The sequence below is a fragment of the Grammomys surdaster genome, unplaced genomic scaffold (assembly GCF_004785775.1).
Source record: "Grammomys surdaster isolate TR1022 unplaced genomic scaffold, NIH_TR_1.0 126612, whole genome shotgun sequence".
In the NCBI taxonomy this organism is placed as follows: domain Eukaryota; kingdom Metazoa; phylum Chordata; class Mammalia; order Rodentia; family Muridae; genus Grammomys; species Grammomys surdaster.
In genome coordinates, this window is record NW_021621401.1 from 605,234 (window position 1) to 612,070 (window position 6,837).

Consider the following 6,837-nt stretch of genomic DNA (forward strand, 5'->3'; position numbering starts at 1 on the left):
TTCCAGATACTGCCTGTCTGCCACCATGTTCCCCACCTAATTGTTTCCTTGGTCATGGTGTGGTTTTTTTTAATTTTGTTTATTTATTTTATGTATAAGTACTCTGTGTGCCTGCATTCCAGAAGGGGGCATCAGATCTCAGGATAGATGGTTGTGAGCCACCATGTGGTTGCTGGAAATTGAATTTAGGACCTCTGGAAGTGCAGCCGGTGACCTTAACCGCTGAGCCATCTCTCCAGTCCCAGGTTCTCACAATAGAACAATATTTTAGTCTTCCTAGCTCAAATAATCCAATCAAAAAAATCCCTCAGAGGCAAGCCCAGATCTTTGGCTATTAGGTAATTCTAAATCAAGTTGACAACCAAGACTGGCCATTGCAGAGAAAAAGGAAGGGCCTACTTTCCTTGCCCTGCCTAGGCTGAGAGACCCTGGGGTCAGTAGTGTAGCTTCAGTGTGAGGAGGAAGCAAAAGACATCAGACCTGGGCCACAAAAGGTGCTCCTGTTGAGTTGTAGTTCTTCCTATGCTCTGGATATTAACCTGTATCACCAACTGTGACCCACAGCTCCTGAATAATGACACAGACTCTTATTATTTCTGGAAGCTTAAGCACTACAGCTTAGACTATTTCCCAGTTAGCTCATATAACAAAATTAACCTGTTTATTCTAGTCCATGTGTGCCACCTGGACTGCCACTTCTCACTCAGTTCTAGTATATCCTCCTGCCTCTCAGTTCTTCTCCAGAGTGTCTGTCTCTGCCGGAAGTCCCGCCTTTCTTCTCCTGCCTACCTACCAGCCATCAGATCTTTATTAAACCAGTCAAAAGGTAAGGGAAGTGAATGTTTACAAAATACTAAAGCAGGTGATGACCCAATAAAAATAACAATACCAAAGTCCACACTCTGCCAGTACAGCAATTAACACTTAAATAATAGACAACCTTTACACAGTGCACAAAAAGATAATCCCAACATCTCCCCCTTTTAGTCCAATAAAAGGCTTTTCTCTAACATCAATAAACTATATACAATAAGAACAATTATGAGGCCAGGTGGCGGCGGCCTTTAATCCCAGCACTTGGGAGGCAGAGGCAGGTGGATTTCTGAGTTCGAGGCCAGCCTGGTCTACAGATTGAGTTCCAGGACAGCCAGGGCTACACAGAGAAATCCTGTCTCAAAACAAAACAAAAAAAAAAAACAATTATGAGAACTGTCAGGTAAGAATTACATTCCCAGTGTCCAGTCCATTTGTTTGGACAGCCTTGGAGAAAGTACTCCACTCCCTATCCGACCTCGGTAAGTCCCAAGTTCTGAGACTATATTGCTTTTTATCATTTCTTGTATTACAAACTTAAAATATCTTTTTAGACCTGAAAATATTTTCTTAAATCCTAAACAACTTGAGCTTAATTGTGAGACTATAATCATCTAGTTTTCAACCCCATCGAAGACCTGAGAAGGCTAAATATTACCTGAGTAAACAGGAAGTGCAGAGAAAGCAGCTTCCAAAACTATGGAAATGACAGGCTACTGTCTGCTTGGACAGTAACCCAAGGTTCCTCTATAATATTGGGGCATCCATCTTCAGCCTACAGGCCCAGAATATCTGACAGACTTTTCTAAGAAGCAGAAATTATACCTTCTACCTTGACTCTGCAAAATTGTTCAATTGACTTCCTAGTGTCCTGCTTGCCCATGGTTTAGACAGCATGCTGTCAGCAGTCAGGAAAAGGGCTTTTTTTTCCCTCAGTGGCCAGCTTTGCCACACTTGAAGCAAACTCCGTATGGAGGTTCTTCGATTCCCATAATCTTCTTGAAGTAGTACAGAGGTGCTGCCAGGAGCTGAAGTATCTCACTGTCATGAAAAGCCTTTTGTTATTAAAACATCTAAACCGCCATATTCCGTAGATCTCTGAAGTGTTTGAAGACCGTTTATCTAAAGCATCCCTGAATAGGCAAATGTTGCTTGTTCAACTATCTACTATCTGCTTAATTTTGAAATCTGTAGGGAGCTAAATATAGCTCATTTTTGTAATTAACTAAACTGGTACCTAGTAAGACCACAAGTTTGACTGACTAGTAACTTGCATTTCTTAATTATCATAAGCAGTATGTAATAGTAGCTTTCAAGAGCTAGAACTTGACATTGTATTTTTTAATGAGTCACATAGGGAATAATGTCTTAAATAAGAGTAAAAATGTATACACTATGTAGTAACAAAAATAACCTTAAATTTCTATCAATATCTAAAATCCGTACCAATGTAATATAGTTGAGACTTGTAGTTGTTTTCTAGTCTAAGAGTACATCCAATAATCTACCCTTGTATCCTATCATTCCTATTCCCTCCCCTTTTTTCTTTTTATCCCCTACCCCCGCCCCGCTTTTCCCTCCAATATTAGATAAAAGAAAAAGAAAGATAGAGGAAAGAAAATAAAAGAGAGAAAGAGATATTTTGTTTCCTCGTTGACCAAGACCATTAACAATTTGTGACTGTGGGGGTTTGAATATGCATGCCTCGTGGGAAGTGACACTGTTAGGAGGTGTGACCTTGTTGGAGGAAGTGCATCACGGTGGAGGCGGACTTTGAGGCTCCACCCAATGTGGAGGAGACCCTCCTACTGGCAGCCTACAGAAGAGTCAGTCTCTTCCTGTTTACCTTCAAATCAAGATGTAGGACTCTCAGCTCCTCCACCACCATGTCTGCCTGCACACTGCCATGATGATAATTCCTGCCATGATGATAATTCAACCTCTGAAAGTGTAAGCCAGCCCCAATTAAACGTTGTCCTTTATAAGAGTCACTTTGGACCTGGTGTCTCTTCACAGCAATGGAAACCCTAACAAAGACAGTGACCAAACCCATAAGCAAAGACAAATATCGATCACCCATTGAAGGATCAAAAACCAACCACCCCACCTCTTGGGAATGGAGACATCGTGTTCTTTTTTTTTTTTTTTTTGGTTTTTCGAGACAGGGTTTCTCTGTGTAGCCCTGGCTGTCCTGGAACTCACTCTGTAGACCAGGCTGGCCTCGAACTCAGAAATCCACCTGCCTCTGCCTCCCAAGTGCTGGGATTAAAGGCGTGCGCCACCATCGCCCGGCGAGACATCGTGTTCTTAAGATTGCTTTTCTGTGACTTTGGACAATGGCCATCTCTTGAAACCCTAAGAAAATCAGGATATTGGCCAAATCCTAGAAGAGCTAGCTGCATCATTTGTTGTCCAGGCTCTATGTAATGGGAAAGTGCGTGGATTAACTGAAGTCCTGGCTGGAACAGTCTATGAGGTTAGACCAATTGAGGTGGCACTTTAAAGTTGTCCTGAATGCAAATTTTTTTGAAGAAACATCAACTAAAGCAATCTGTGGGGCTGAATCATCTGGGCTACTTGTCTTCTTTGGTGTTTGGTTCTTTTCCTCTGAAAACACATAAACATTTAAAGGTAATATACATTTTTGTATTAACACGTATAGAATATGCGGTGTGCACAAATCAGCTAAATGTGATTCCCTGTTCTATGTTTGAGCAAGAAAGAATCAAACTTTATAAACCCATTTGGACTGTGTAACCAAAGTGTAATATAAATAAATGTCCATCCATGCCATATGAAAAAATAGCATGTAACAATAAGTCCAAGGACTCTGTAGCCAACAAGATTTCTTGACTGTGCAGACATGCATGTCTCAGGCAGTCTCTGAGCTGTTCCCATGATGAGGGATTAGCATTCATGTCACCTACTTTGTTGATCTTCTTCATCTCTTCATGTCTGCAGCCAAGATTTTCAGGAAGTCTCCCCTGGTTAAATCTACTCTTTATTAATTTTGAAGTAATTTACAGCTTTTTACTTCCTGTTGAAACAAAGACATAACCTCTTCCTCAACACAACACATTCCTGGACTTCCATTTTTTGAAGTTAGCACATCCTTAATATATATAGGCCATTTTAATTAAGTAGTCCATATTTTTATACTAGTCCATGTTTGCCACGTGGCCCATTACCTCTCACTCAGCCCTGGTATGCCTGACTTCCTCCATGTCTGGATGGTGAATCCCACATCTCCCAGTTCTTCTCCAGAGTTCCTGTCTCTCTGGACATCCCACCTTCTCTCTCCTGCCCAGCTATTGACAGTCAGATCTTTATTAAACCAATCAGAAGGTGAGAAGTATATGTTTACAAAATACTAAGGCAGGTAAAAATAAAAATAATACCAAAGTATTATTTCTGATTCCTGTTTACTATCCCGACTCTACCAAACTGGACTGCTGGTGTATCTGTGAAATGTTTGCAAGTGGATCGAGCTCCCGCTGCTGACCTGTGAACTGAACTGCTGATTTCCTGACAACACAGATAAGAGTTGCTCCAAAGAACCATTTCTAAACAGGTCTACATCCCTGTATCCTTTCTTTCCCACTACCTCTGGTGTATGGTGGGCTAGAAGGGAGGTTAAAGCCTTTAAAAATAAGGCATTGAAAAATTAAAGTCATATTAAGCCAAAATTCAGGAAAAGGAAACTTCTGAGAAACCGAAACTGCTGGGGAAAGGGCAGACCCACGGGCTCTCCATCATTTGCCCTTCACTGCTGCTTCTTCTCGGCACCATGAACCACACTTCTCAAGCCTTCATTACAGCTGCCAGTGGGGGACAACCCCCAAACTACGAAAGGATCAAGGAAGAATATGAGGTGTCTGAGATGGGGGCATCCCACGGAATGGCTTCTGTCAGAACTACTGTGATCAACATGCCCAGAGAGGTCTCTGTGCCTGACCATGTGGTCTGGTCCCTGTTCAATACACTCTTCATGAACTTCTGCTGCCTGGGCTTCATTGCCTATGCCTACTCTGTGAAGTCTAGGGACCGGAAGATGGTGGGCGATGTGACTGGAGCCCAGGCCTACGCTTCCACTGCCAAGTGCCTGAACATCAGCTCCCTGGTCCTCAGCATCCTCATGGTTGTTATCACTATCACTGCTGTCTTCATCATTGTCCTTAACTCTGGTCGTTATTAGACTTCATAGAGAATTCTGGCTTCTGGTCCTGAGGGCTCCACCATCCTCAGCAGCATCCCTTCTTGCCCCTTGGCCCTCCCCACACGCAGATGTAACACTCATCTATCTATCCACATGGATTCAATAAAGAACACTTGATAGCCTCAAAAAAAAAAAGAAAGAAAAAGAAAAATTAAAGTTATATAAAAGCAAGTCTGCAATACTTTCTACTACTCGGCTAATGGCCTATGACTGTCTCAACTGATGAATCTTTAATGCACAAAGGTTCTTTTTAGAGATGTATATGTTTGAGTGTATTGCCTGAATTTAAATGCACCATATGCATGTCTAAGATTCAAAGAGAGCATCCGATTCCCTGGATCTGGATGAACTGGTTACGGATGGTTAAAAGGCATCATGTGGGTGCTGGGAACTGAATCTGAGTCCTCTAGAACAACTGTTGTTTACTGCTAAGACATCCCTCCAGCTCTAACAACAGACGCTGTGACGAAGTACAATATATTTAAGTTCGCTTATCTTGCCTGTGGAGTTTTCATAGCACATTCAAAAACCCATTGCTGAATGCCTTGTTAAGCAGACTAGCTTTTATATATAGCACAAGGAATCCAAATTCACACTTTTGCTTGTAAATCTTTTACTAAAATCAGACCCTAGAGTAGCAACCTAGACCCTAGAGTTCACAACCTCGTGTGTAGAGCCCAGCTCCCAGCAGAGCAGGAGATGGCACTAAGGGCCATGGGGCCCTACTCCTACATCAGGCAGTACTCAATCCACTGATTCTTATAAAGTAATTGGGCAAAGGATGGGTGTGCACAACAGCCAGAGCCCTTCAGTGGGGTTTGTTTACTGATTGTCCACAAACCTCTTACTCCATTTCGATCTTGGCTGTTGGAGATTGATTCTAATGCTTTGATTCAGTTAGGAACCTCTGTGTCCCAATGCTAAAGGTCCTTGTCCCCGATTGGTTTTTAATCAATAAAGATGCCAGTGGCTGGGCAAAGGGAGATAGATGGAGCAGGATCCTTAGAGTTTCGAGGACTAGGACATGTGGGGCGGGGTTGGGGGAGAAAGAGAAAGAGCCATGAATCAGTGGGATATAGACGCACATAGCTGCAGGAGATAAAGCCAACCAGCCAAGTGAGACTTCTGATAGGTGGCCACTGGCCACTTCCCAGATGGGGCCTGGGGTAGCAGGGGAAGGTTTAGGAGTGTCCAGACGTTGAGGTAGCCAAGGCATTTTACAATTAACTGGCGTGCACATGTGTGTTTGTGTGTGTGTCTTCCATTCACAAATCCAGATACCTCCTAGGTAGGTGTGTGCATTCCTGCATTTGACCCCCTGGGAGCCAAAGCCAAAGCACAAACTCACTACTACACTTGGCTTCTCTTTTATACTCAGAGAGATGGCCTCAGTCAAGCAAGACCTCTGTCCCCTGAGAATGAATAGTCTGAAAAATACAAGGTGATATAGCCTCCTACTCCAGTCCAACCCAGCCGACGCCACCACTACCATTCCTGACATTCCCTCTAGCACAAGGGCCTTTGGGCCTCACACTACATCTACCAGGATGTGAGTTCTCTATGGTGATTGGAACTCAGCATCCAGGACCAAGAATGGCAAGTGTCTCCTGCAAACAAAGTGGAAACCATGGTGCTGGCTGTGGATTTGGTTTATTGTTTATATGAACTGGGTTCCCAAATTACATGGCAATTCACACATCTGCATGTAAGACACAGTGGGACCCTGCTCCCAGTGGTCTCCAATTGGTAAATACAGTCGTCAGCTGCCAATGGCTGGGCAGGGAGACAGAGGTGGAACTTTAGAGTTC

General features: G+C 43.1%; 1 pseudogene; it reads left to right on the top strand.

Moving 5' to 3' along the window:
• Positions 1–4,504: 4,504 nt before the first annotated feature.
• LOC114615280 lies at positions 4,505–5,164 on the top strand (annotated as a pseudogene).
• Positions 5,165–6,837: the final 1,673 nt, after the last annotated feature.